The following is a 13,689-nucleotide window of genomic DNA, read 5'->3' as shown; positions in this document are numbered from 1 at the left end:
TGGACAAGCCGAATCACCACTGACTTGCCTTCTCTCCATTGTGGGATGAGAGGGTGTATTACCACACAGGGCCACTGAGAAGATGGAATGATGGATCACATTGTGGAGCTCAGTGCAAGTCTGAGCCTCTCCCGTTCACAGCCAAAGAACATGTATAATTCCACTACTTCATGAAGAGATAAGTAATTATTAAAAGAAAGCCATGCTAATTTATTTATAGAACTATATCTCTGTCCTAACAGTATAGAATCTTTAATGCAATTAACCCATGTAATTTTTAGACCTTTCTTTAGACCTTTCTTTCAAAAAAGTAACTTTCATAGGTCATTGAGGGTACCTGTGACTCACTGCCACCTTAGCTATCAAATTATCGCCGTTGCCTAATTTATCACTGAAGACCCAAGAATGCCATTAAAGGTAATTACTGCCTGTATGAGTCAGAAATCTTCTACAACTGAAAACACTGAATGCAATTAATTTAAGAAGTCTGTCACATATGTTGTAGAACCAAGTTTAATGACTTTGCACAATGTATGTTGTGTTTTATGAGGGCAACTTCAAATCCTCACAACTGGAAGGGTCTGAGTTCGGCTGGTAAGACTACTTGGGGTGGTGGGATGGGAACAGAGAAATCCTGGGTCACTTTTTCTCCAAGTAAAGGTTTCATTCACCACCCCACCGCACACCCCTGCTTAAATTAGGACTGAAAACCCCTGAGCCATCTCTGCAAGGCATTTGAACCACTAAACGACACAAACACACCTTGCTTCTGTTTGGTTTTGATTGCTTTCTTGGCCTTGATTCCCTGCAGCATTTGGTATGATTGAGTAATTTTCAGTTGGGTTTTCTCACCCTGCCTCTGCTAATCTGCCAGTGGTTGGTTTTTACAGCGCTGCCTTGATCTTTTGCTGGAGTTTTTAAAGGGGTATTTTATTGCCTGCCATTACCATTCTCAGTAGCTTCTGGGCACTGTCATTTCACCAGCCTAATGTGTAACGAAGCATGCCACTGTCTGGGCCCTCGTCTTTGAGAGAGTTTCTCTTTCCTCTCAGGAGCTACATTCTCCTCATTCCTCCAGCCACTCTGCTTTTTGGCCCACACTTGATTTTTCATTTGAAATGAGATGTTAAAAGTCTCAAAATGACAGATAATGCCATTTAAGATGAGAACAAACTCTTCAATGGCTCATATGATTACATTTGCATAGCCTTTGCCCAATCTGCAACATGGCTATAAAGCCATATTCTACATATGGGTGTCTATTTCAGAAATTTCCTATGAACCGGACTGGGTTGAAGACCCAAACCTGTATGTGCCTTCATCCATTGAGCATCAAGTGGTGTTATCCTCTGTAAAGCATACATGGGTATCTTTCCCCACAATATGTCTTCATCTGGGTCTTGGTGGAGAAGTGTAGTCCTTCTGAAGAACAGAGACACTTGTGAGCAGCCAGACAGGACCCTTACACCATGCTCTGCAGTCTGGACAAAGGACTCAGGCAGTATGCTTGCCTGGGCAGGGACTAGATGGCTTTTGTTGCCTGAGCAACACAGCCAGAATCCTCACATGCAGGCTTCCACATTCTTTGACCACTGACTACAGGCCAATCATGGAGCTGTCTGCAGTACAGAGATAACAAGAGGCCTTGTTAAGACGTTGACACTGTAACCCATGGGCTTGAATGTGAGTGCTTCTGCCCTCATTCATTCATTCTTTCATTCAAGGAACATTAGCTGACTGATTACTACAGAGCAGACACCAGGCCGGGTGTTAAAGATCCAATGATGAACATCACTGAGCCACCATTCCTGCTCTCATGGAATTAATGCTCCAGTCCTATTTCTACATAGCAAAAATGAGTCTAAGTCACAGTGATGGCCACGCGGCTAGTGTGCAGTCTTGAAGAGTAGTTTACTCTGACAGAATCTTCATGCCTGTGGCAGCCTAATGACCACCTGACTGACCCTAGGGCATTAGTCTTGTCCACCTGCCTCCCATTTGTCTCTCTTCTACCCTTCCATTGTAATGTAAGCCTCACTTTTCTTTTTGTATGACACCAAGTGAAGCACACAAACTTTTGTCACTGTGTCCTAGGAGAGTACCAGCATGAGGTTTTAGTCTGTGACAAAACATTGCCTGGTATGTGAATGGACAGGAGACCTACTACCTGGTTGTTTTAAGATAGACTAGGGTCCCAAATTATCAGAGTTGTCTAGAATGAATGTATACAATGAATACACTGTATTATATATATTAATGTATGGTTATTTTACCCTCTAGGGTAGCAGTTCTCAACCTGGGGGGGAGTCACACATCAAATATCTTGCATATCAGATATTTACATTACAATTCATAACTGTAGCAGAATTGAAGTTACACAGTAGCAACATGAATAATTGTATGATTGGGGTCACCAGAACACGAGGAGCTGCATAAAGGGCCACAGCATTAGGAAGCCTGAGAACCACTGCGCTAGATCCATTGCTCTTGGATTTCTTTGACCAGAGTTAGCATTATGTTAATTAGTCCTCCTTAAATAAGAAGTGGCTTGGTGGTTAAGAGCACTCGCTGCTCCGACAGAGGACCTGAGTTCAGTTCCCAGCATCTACATGGCAGCTCACAGCCACCTGTATCGTCAGCTCCAGAGGAGTTGACATCTTCTTCTGACCTCCTCAGGCACACTCACATACAAGACACCCTCACACAAACAAACACACATGCACATAAAGAAAATTAAAAAAAAATCTTTAGAAGGGGTATGCATATAATTACAAGGTAAAATAGCTCCCCGGAGTCTCTGCTGTTGCTTCCCTTTAAGCAAAGGGGACAGAGTTGCCTTCCATAGGGGTGCTTGGTAGCATCAGAGACATTTTTAGTTGTTCCGATTGTGGGTACTATTGGTACTCAGTAGAATCAGGCCTGGGATGCTATTAAATATCCCACCATGTACCAACAACCCCCCACTCCTGTCACCTGCAACAAAGAACAATCTGGCCCCCAATGTCAGGTTTGCAAAGGTTGCCAAACCGGGCTTTTGAACTAACCCACCTTGAGACACACTGCAAAGTGCAGCACGCAGGTGAGGTTGCCAAGACCAGATGACTCTGAGAGCAAGTCCAGTATCCTCCTCCCGCTCTCTGCTTTCCTTCTTTGTTTACCCATCGTTTGGTTCTCTTGTGCCGAGTGGCTTTTTGTGGCTTTTATGGATTCAATCTTTAAGTATATGAGCTTTTCATTACCCATTCTGAAATCGTGACTGGTTGTAATGTAAATTACATAACACATCTTTCTGCAGCTTCGGATTCTGCAAGTTAACCCTCCCAGGCTGCTTATCTGTCTTCCACCACCTACCTACGTTTTATGCACTGCGCTTGGCATTCTGGATTGTTCCTTTCATATTAATTTCAATGGTGCCCGGAGGGTCCCTCTCACCATATAATAGGTTGCTTTGTGAGTGATTCCAGTAAGAGAACAATTCCTTCCAAACAGTGAGATACTCTGGAATGTAAAAATGATACCCTCCGTGTATCATCCACATTTGTAGCATGCCACTCTGTCCGCAATTGTAGTGAAATTAAAACGGAAGATGAATTATTTGTTTTTTTTTTTCCTCTCTGAAAGAGTCCCCACTGTTCCAGGTAACACTCGCTGCCATTTAAAACAACCAGAACTCAAAAGTTACCAGTTGAATGTAGATGAATATTTGTTTTGTATCTAAATTTGCAAGCCATTAAATATCTCTCATCCAGAGATCGTTATTTCCATCATAATGGACCTCTGATGTTTTCAGGTTGTTCCAGTTTGTGATTGACCATTTGAAATGCACAGTTGTTTGTCACATCTATTGAGCTGTCATCTCCCATAGCTCCTCTGTGGTTGTCCCTCCTGCATAGTTTTTCTCACCATGATGTCTGAAGAAGCTGGCCTCTCCCTTTTCACAGATCCTCAGCCTGGTGGGAAAATTAAAATGACTTTTAGAGAATGATGGTTTTTAGAGCCTGATGCCTATTTGGCAGGATGCATGGAGTCTTTCAAAGACACTGGTTTTGAGCTGTTTGCTTGGAATCAAGTCTGTTGTTTCCTGAGAGCTGACTGGTATCATTGTCCTGTCAGGGGGAGTACGAAAAGATGCAGTAAGAAAGTAGCTTTGAATCAAGAGTCTGACGTTTTTTTAAAGCTAGATCGTTCTTTGTGAGAAGGCTTGATTTCCATCTTAGTCTACATTTCCTGAGTTTCAATATTTACAACTTGTACCATGGCAACACAACTAAAGTGTTAAGTTATTACTTATAGGGTTGGGACGGGACTTCAGCATCCCTCCAAGCATCTACATGCTGCTGCTTCCTCTGGCTGATGCTCCTGAAACCATCCTGGCAGGGATGAGGACATTTTGAAGATACTTATGCACCTCCTCCAGCTGTTGGACTACTAAAACAGTGGTCCTCAAAACAATGAGAATTACCCCAAGACTCTCATGCCAAGAGAAGAGAGAAAGCTGAGGCCCTGGTGCTGGCCAAAGAAGGCTTTCACACAGTTCTGACAACTTTGTCAGAAGTCCTTGCAGGAGAGACTGGGAGCCAAGACAATAGTGAGCTAATGGTGGGTTGGACCCTCACTGATAAGTTATGCAAACGTCTTGCCTGCTATCTAAACTTAAACATCTAGACTGGAAGATGGAGATGGGGGAGATGTCTGTGAATTTCTTCTTTCCTCATCCCAGTGTAGTCACATGAATAAATTTTTCTCAGCTTTCCACCAGTACCTGTCCCTTTTATTGGCTTATAGAGGACAGGTAGCCAAACCTAACTTGTTGGGGATGTCAGGACCTGGGCTGTGGTGCTAAGGGCCCCAGAAACATTGCCACCTTCCTGGTATGACCACTTTTATGACTGCTGCTGGAAAGCTTCACCCATCTTATTCCTGCCATGTCTCCATCATTCTGATTTACCTACATCCATAGAGACTTGAGTAATCTCGAAACTCCGATTTCCTGCAAATATCCAGAGAGGCAGAGTCCCACTTTCCAGTCTGTCCACTGGGTTCTTCCCAAGCTTCGCCCTAATCTGTCTTCTTCCTCATTAACCTATTTGGCTCACAGAATTTCCTATTCCAGCTGATACCTGAGCTCCCTAACCAACACAGTGCCTTTCTTCTCCTTACCACGGTTACTCACCTAATAGACTTAAACTCCATATGGAAATTCCATGGAGCCTTCCTTTCAGCCTCTTCTACTGCAGTTCTCACTGCCTGTTCTCATGATTCTCCATGAAATGTAGGTCTCCTTCCGCTGGGGCTCACTGACCAGCTGAGCTCTAGGCCAGTGAGAAAACGTTTCCCAGGAAACAAGATGTCAGGGTCCTGAATAACGACACCTGAGTTGACCAAGGCTTCCTTTGTAAAAATAGCATCGAGAACTAGGAGTTAGAAGTTCAAGGTCATCTCAGTCTATGTTTTGAGTCTGTGCCCGGGCTGGACTACATGAGACCCTGTCTCCAAATATAATGTATTTTCTCTTCTTTGTGATTCCCGGTTTTTTTACAGCTACATAAGATCTGAGTGGCATGAAAGTAAAAGTAAACTAACTGTGGAGACTGAGGAAACTAAAGAAGGAAGACACAAAAACAGAAGAGCCGTGAGGAAGAATATTCTTGTCACACAGTATCTACACTTACTTTCTTTTGCTGTTGTCCTAGAATACATTGACAAACACAACTTAAGGAGGAATGGATTTATTCTGACTCTCAGTTCATGGTGGCAGGGAAATCAGACCAATGGGAGCTTGAGGCAGTGGTCACATTGCATCTGTGGTCAAGAAACAGAGCAGCATCTCGAGTTCCTTGTTATACAGTCCAAATTCCCAGCCCAGGGAATAGTGCCACCCATAATAGACGCATCTTTCCACTTCAATTTACTTAGTTCTCAGAATGCCTCACAAGCAAGGCCAGATGCCTCCTCCTAGATTAATCTAGATTCTATCAAGTTTACAGAACCATTGTGATACATAATATATGTCAAAACTTTTTAAAAATCATAAAGAGGAAAAATATGGAGAACATAACTGCAGGTTTAACTTACCAAAAAAACAAAACAGAACCCAAGTAAGATAGTACTTATGACTTCTCCGCAAATCCTCCCTCTAAAACAACAGCACAGAACTAGACAGAACAGTTCAAAACAGTCACGTCAGAACACTGGAAAATGAGAAAGCACAACCAAGGAAGGAATGGTTGGTGGATTTTCTGTGTTTGTCATAACTATTAGAACCGAGATAGTTCGCCTTTCCAGTGGCGGTGCCGCACAGTGAAGAAGACCTGGTGTTCGTACTTGTAGCTATGCCATCCAAGGGTTCGCTGCAGTCCGTGCAGGTCTTCGGACGCAAGAAGACAGCCACAGCTGCGGCCCACTGAAAACGAGGAAACAGGCTCATCAAGGTGAATGGACGTCCCCTGGAGATGATAGAGCCACGCACGCTGCAGTACAAGTTACTGGAGCCTGTTTTGCTTCCGGGCAAGGAGCGATTTGTTGGTGTGGATATCCGGGTCCGTGTGAAGGGTTGGTGGTCATGTGGCCCAAATTTATGCTATCTGGCAGTCCATCTCAAAAATCCTGGTAGCTTATTGCCAAAAATATACAGATGAAGCCTCTAAAAAGGAGATCAAAGATATCTTCATCCGGTATGATCGGACCCTGCTTGTAGCTGACCCCCATAGCTGTGAACCCAAAAAGTTTGGAGGTCCTGGTGCCCGTGCTTGAAACCAGAAATCCTACGGATAAGCCCATCTCAAAGACCAGGGTTTAGCCAGGCATGGTGACGCACGCCTTTAATCCCAGCACTTGGGAGGCAGAGGCAGGCGGATTTCTGAGTTCGAGGTCAGCCTGATCTACAAAGTGAGTTCCAGGACAGCCAGAGAAACCCTGTCTCGAAAAACCAAAAAAAATAAATAAATAAAAAGAACTGGGGTAGTTGAGGGGGATCCTGGGTAGTTGAGGACTCCAGCCACTCTCTCCTCAGGCTCATCTTCCCAGCTCTGCGGTGTGCATATCAACCAAGGCACAGCAGGACTGTCTTTACTTGGGGCAGAGTGCAGAAGAATCTGCACCTGAGGAACGCTACAAGTAGTTATTCAGGTTGCAAATAAAGGGACTCTAACCTAAGTCCGTATGAGGAAATACAAAGCGCCAGTACAGGTGATTAGATGGGTAATTATGAAAGACAATATAAATTAACAGAGAATAGAAATAGATCTGTTCTCATTGTCTTCTGTTAATTGATTTAAAAGACAACTGCATACACAACAATTGCAAGACTTTATTATTGAGCATATGACATGGTGACTGATCTCATGGTAAATGAGCGCTGGCTGGAGAGATGCAGGAGCAGAACTGAAAGACTTCATGTGATCGTGAAGCTGTATGGTAGGATCTATAGCACACACAGGTGAAATGTATATGATAATGGCACAAGGAGAGGAGGACGGCAGAATGCCAGGAAATGTCTATTTAGTACAAAGAGGGCAATAGGAGCTGGAAGCTGGCTCTGTGGACAATGAGGAGATGGGAGGAGGGGTACACAGAGGCCCTTGGGTAGTCACAGCAAACTAGGGATAGAGGCAGGATCTTCCCATCTCAGCCCAGTCAGAGAGTTCTAGATTCAGCAAGGGACACTTTATCAATAAAGTAGAAAGCAATTGCTAAAGACACCCAATGCCAACCTACATGTATGCACATGCACATGTTTGCACATACACTTGTGCCCATCTATATTCAAGCAAGTGTAGGCATGCATGCTCATGTACATTCATGCACACACACACACACACACACACACACACACACAAACCTGGACAAAATAGTGCATATGCTATCATGATGATATGAAATTCCATAAAATATGACTGATCTACAATGATAAGAAAAGCCTGGACCTCAGGAGGTCCAGAGGGCAGGAGAGGGACATTGTGAAGAATCGGGAGGAAGCTTGGTGACAGGGCCACTCAGTATATTAATGGTGAATCCACAGATGTGTACCTATAACCAAGTTTGCCAAATTGTACACTGCAAACATGCCTGGCTTATTATACGCCAACTTTACCTAAGTAAAGTGTGGTTATGTGTGTAAGTACATGTACATATGTGTGCATGGGTTATGTGTGTAAGTATATGTACGCATGTGTGCATGTGCATGTGACGGCCAGAGATCAGCCTTGATGCTGTTTTCTGGACTACATCCACCTTGATAGGCGGGACAAGGTCTCTTCTCAGTTTCCTGGAGCTCTCCAAGTAGACTAGGCTGTCTGGCCAGTGATCCCCAAGGACCCCCCTGTCTCTGTCTCCCCAGTGCCAGGGCTACATGCTCACACTATCACATATGACCTTTTACAATGGAACCAGATTCAGGCCCTCATGCCTGCACGGCATGACAGGTGCTTTACTGAAAAAGCTCTCTCTGTAGCTCTTAAGTAAGGCTTTTAAGGAATGCCCATGAGTGAGTTTCACTGTGTCCTGTTGCCTGCATCTCACCTTCTGCCCCAAACAGTAACCTAAAAGCACTATCAGCTTGAAACTGTAAACGAGTGAAGGGAATAAGAAAGCTCAGTAACCATCCTCCCATGTATCCTAAACACGAAGTCTCAGGAGTTTTACTTCTTTCTGAAAACTGAGGGTCTAGAATTTGTATTTACAGGACTAAGTTCCTGTGTGGGTAGAAACGGATATCAATTTCAGTAAACCAGAAATACAAAGGATTGCATAGATTATAAATCTATAGCTGTAAAATCTGTAACAAAAACAGAAGCAAGTATCATGGTCAATAATTGAAGATATTCATTTGGCTGTGGGAAGGGTACCTATGGACTGCCTCTGTCACCGAACCTATTTGTTAAATCAGTACATTGCTATCTTGCGGACTATGGCCCACTGTAAGTTAATCCAGATGACTTATGCTTCTATAACATGATTGTGGTTAGCGATTAGAACTTAAGACTCTCTTAGAGTTTTCTCTAAAATCTAACTGGCTGTGCTGTTTATAAGAAGTAGAACCGTGGCGCTCATACCTACTGAGCCCGTGATGCCCTTTCTAGGCATCTGTACCGTGGTCTCTCCTGCTGCCTGCTACTGTGCCCTGTCATTAGTTGTTGGCTTCTGTTCTTTAGAGCCATAGACGATCTGTGTCCCAGGGTGATTTACACGGCAGCTACTAAGCAATCAATAGCATTTTTCTTTCTTAAATAGTTCCCTAGCTTAGTTAATCTCATAAATATCCCTTTCAAATTACAAAGGCAGAGTTCTTCTCAAGGACACCTCCAGGGGCCGACAAAGTAGAGTGACATTTCTACCTGCCCATGTTCCTCTGCAGGGTAAGCTGAAACTCAGAGGTCAGGTGAGGGGCAGTGGGAAAGGACAGTGAGCTTTAACCTCTGCCCTGGGTTCAGATGGTGGCACTTCTGCTTGTTGGCCACTTGACTTTGAGCAAATTGCCAGGTGGCTTCCTTCTTTGGTACAGAAGATTTATGGAGATGGCAAATACCCTTAGGAAGTTCCCATGGTGGTTGTTATAAGGTCATAGTTAGAAAATATGAAGCCACCTGGCCAGTCCAGAGCACATGGTAAGCTCTCGAGAGATGTGGGCTTGTTCACTTGTTCTCATAGACTTTCCCATGTCCTTTTGATCATGGGAAAGCAAACCTTAACTGGAGGGCACGTGGAATGTGCCACCAGAGTCAGCATAGGACTGGGGAGGTGGAGCATACTCAGACCCTGAAAACCTCAGCACTCCTGACCAGCAGGAGCAGAGCTAACTCCCTCCCTGTTTCCATGCCTGCCTCGGAGCATGTAACCACACCTACCAACCAGGTGGCCACAAGCAGTCAGTCACATACCTAGTGCCTAGAATGCCTCTCCATGCTAATGAGGCATCTCTACAACCTTAGTCTTCAGCCAATGACCTCCCGTTTCTGGCTATTATCATGCCCTTCCCCAAAATTACATAATCCTTGTTTCACTCCAAATAAAGTGTATGCATTCAAACTCACCCCCTATAAAGAAATACAAGCAAGCTAAGATCATCTCAGAGAGCTGCTTCATTAGAGACCTTGGGGGAAGACCTTCCCCTGAAACAAGCATAGCACTGAGATTCCTGAAGAAAGCCTCCTCCGGACACACACTTGCTCCCAACTGGACTGGGATCCTGCTCAACCTGGACTCCACTTCACCCTTCCAGCCTGATGGCAGTGGCATCTGACACCCCAAAGGGAGATATGGCCTACAGACCCTCATTCTGGACGTCACCTTTCCTCCTGAAGGCATCCAGGCACCCCACCAGGAGAGGCAGAACCCAGAACCACCCAGCTGTGACCTTGGATAAATCAGGCTTGGTTTTCAATACTTGAAATTTAGAAATAATCATCACAGCTGACGGATCAAAACTAAACAGTCAGCACTGAAAAGATACATCAACTACAGAGCATTGGTAATGGAAGATGGCTGTTCATCGTTTGGAGCTCGGCCAGGCATGGTATTGGGATTCCTTACAAGATAGGATTATAGGTAAAGAGCAATGACCTCAATGGATAGGGTCAAATGCTATCTGGACTTTTCACCACAAATCACTCAGCTTTGAGGTGTGTCTTTGTAAGATCATAGAAAGTTTGTTCAGGCAAAGCAAGACAGGACACCAGGCAGGAAGGAGCTCAGTTCCGCCCATCAGGCCATCCTGTCTTCCTTTGTATTCTTAATCATGGCATGCTTCACTCACTCCTAAATGTAATTATAGATAGACTCAATAAAAGAGAGACACCCTTACCCTATCTTAGCCGGCTTTTGCTTCTGTACTAGACTACCACAGACTGGCTCTGGAGGCTGCTAAAGAACAAGATCAAAGGACCCTGTCAAGAACTATCAAGAGGAGCCAGAATCCGTAATAGTTCCACAGGGAAAGGCAGCATCCCCATGGGCAACTCCCTGGCTGTGATTAACTTCCTGCAGCCCCAGGGTGGGCAGCCAGATCTTACCCCAAAGCTGCAGGTTGTACCCGAGTCACCTTGGCAAAGCACTTAACTCTCCTCTCCATCTCTTGGCTCCGTTTTCCAACTGCAAAGAGGACTTAATGATCAAACTGACCTTACAGGGCTTCTGTGGGATTCTGTGAGATAACAGGAAGTACTTCCTTCACACACTCCAGAGGTGTAACAGACAGCACTGGAGATGGACCTCTCAGACAGCAAGCTCCAAGACATTGAGGAGAGGCACAATGGAGTTTTGGAAGCTCTTTCCTGTTTGCCTGGCTCAGCACTGGATGTGATTAGTCACTTAAGAAAAACATTTGATTGTCAGGCTAAGAGGAAATAGGTTCTTACACTTGAGAAATTTTTCACTGTGGTGGAGAAAAGAGAACAAATAAAAACCCCAAGTTAGAGCCACATAAACAGATACAAACGTGGCTCACGAGCCCAGGCTGGGAATTGTTGAAATAATGAGGATTCGGGAAATAAAAAGAAACCGGTTCTATTAGCTCACGTCTGCCTAGAACAGGTTTCAAAACAGAAAAATGAAAGAGAGCTCAAACATGGAACGCCATTCACCGTGTGTATTTTCCAAAACTTTCTTTCATGCGGGTGAGTGGAAGTTGGTGTTTGCTGTGGCTTCTACTAGCCCAATGAGACAACTGAGTCTGTAACCTCTTCAGAAAATCCTATTTCTTCTATAACTTACATAAACCATTCTGGAGCTGGGCATGTGGCTTAGTGGGTAGAGTCCCTGCTTAGCATGCACGAAGCAGAGCCTTTCATCCCCAGCGCTCTATAAACTGGGCTCTGTGAAGCATGCTTATAATCTCAGCACTCAGGAACTGGAGGCGGGAGGACCAGAAGTTCAAGGTCATCCTCCATTAAGCAGTATGTTTAAAGCCAGCCGAGACTACCTGACATCCCAGTCAAGGAAGAAAAACAGAAAGAACAACAACAACAACAACCACAAAAGGGAAACAACGAAAGAATGAGAAGGGGGGAGGGAAAGAGAGAGAGGGAGAAGAGATCCATGCAGAGATGGAATCCTGGGCTGGACAAGTAGCTGAAGTAGGAAAATGAAGGCAAATGCCCTAAGCCCTGGTGCGGCCAAGGAGAGAGGGCTGGGGGTGAGAGTCTTCATGCATGCAGACTTCTGATTCAAGCACAAAGGCTTCTAGGGCAGGATACCACAATGAGCCAATGGGGGCAAGAGCTGAAGTCCAAGACTAGAGGACAGCCAGGCAGAGTTGGAGATGTCCCTGCTTCTGACAGGCTTAGCCTAGACAGTAGGGTACACCACCACGTCACACAACCTATTGTCCCGTCTCCCACTGATATCTCCCTCAGACCCGTTTCCACCATCCACACCATCCAACAGAACATTGCCTGGGAGGCCTTCGACAGCATTGCCGGGTCTCGGTTCCTGTCAGTGGGATACATAACCGCTGCAGCCTGGGGGCATGAACAAGGACCCAGAATCGTGGCATCATCCTCCAGCACTGCCCACTTCTAAGTCACCAGATGTCACATGTTCCTAATACTTCTGGCCATGCTGGAAAGAAGAACAAGGACTATTTGGGACATAGAAAGGTGGTGCACGCAGGTGTCATGAGTCCTACAGGCAGTTCCTCCATAGTGAACTAGCAAGTTGAGATGCCTGCTCCCTGTTGCATCCTTTAGTCAGGCTGATTTCCGACCCAGACACACCACTGTCTTGTGCTTCCATTTAACAGGGACAGAGGTAACAGACATTTGTTATCACTTTGCATTTCTTATATAATTTGCTTTTCTTCTTAAAGTAAGTCCCTGAACATGGATGGTCATGGAAAAATGTGCTGTTGGATAATTGCACGTAATCTCCCAAACTTCCTCCAAAAACAATTGGTGAGTTTCAGAGAACTGTCATATTCTATTGTGTTTCTCTGTAGCAACAAGCACTGGGGGGGAGAAAAGCAATTTCGCTGGCTTCATTTTCTTGCAGACGAGAATCACTATTGTGATTGTGTAATTAAGTCTTTTCACATAAGAAAAGAGGGTATCTGTGAAGTGTGCATGGACCCAAATGGAAAAGTTAGTTCAATAAAAAGCCGTGGTTATCTTGTTTATTAATGAGACAAATATTTAATAAAACGATCCTCGCTTTTCATCTCTCTATTAGAAGCACTGCAACTTAAAAGTGTTCTTTTTTTTTTTTTTGGACATGATATCGTGTGGTGGGCTGAAGCTGCTAATTGGAGGAAGCCCTCTGACAGCTGTGTGCCATGGGAGCCCCTTTCTGGCCAGCTCAGGATCAGGCCTGGTGAGAAGATGCAGGTCCATAGGTTGTGCTTCCCAGGCCTGAACTAGGAAAGCTCAGGACACCTTCATGTGAGATCCATTAGCTTGGAGTGAGAACATTTTTAAAAGATTGTTTGTTTGTTTGTTTGTTTGTTTAATGTATATGAGCACACTGTCACTGTCTTCAGACACACCATAGGAAGACATCAGATTCCATTACAGAGGATTGCGAGCCACTCTGTGGCTGCTGGGAATTGAACTCAGGACCTCTGGAAGAGCAGTCAGGGCTCTTAACTGCTGAGTCATCTCTCCAGCCTGAAATTTGAGACTTGAAGCCATCCAAGACTTGGGTAAGATTTTGTTTTAACCCACTTGCAATCCCTCCATAGGTCACACATCTCTGGTGAGC

General features: G+C 44.7%; 1 pseudogene; it reads left to right on the top strand.

Moving 5' to 3' along the window:
• The first annotated feature begins 6,332 nt into the window (after positions 1-6,332).
• LOC110327110 lies at positions 6,333-6,753 on the top strand (annotated as a pseudogene).
• The last annotated feature ends 6,936 nt before the right edge of the window (positions 6,754-13,689 follow it).

The sequence above is a fragment of the Mus pahari genome, chromosome 1 (genome assembly GCF_900095145.1).
Source record: "Mus pahari chromosome 1, PAHARI_EIJ_v1.1, whole genome shotgun sequence".
NCBI classification, from domain to species: domain Eukaryota; kingdom Metazoa; phylum Chordata; class Mammalia; order Rodentia; family Muridae; genus Mus; species Mus pahari.
Note: the sequence above shows the minus strand (reverse complement) of the source record. Positions and strands in the feature narration are given on the sequence as shown.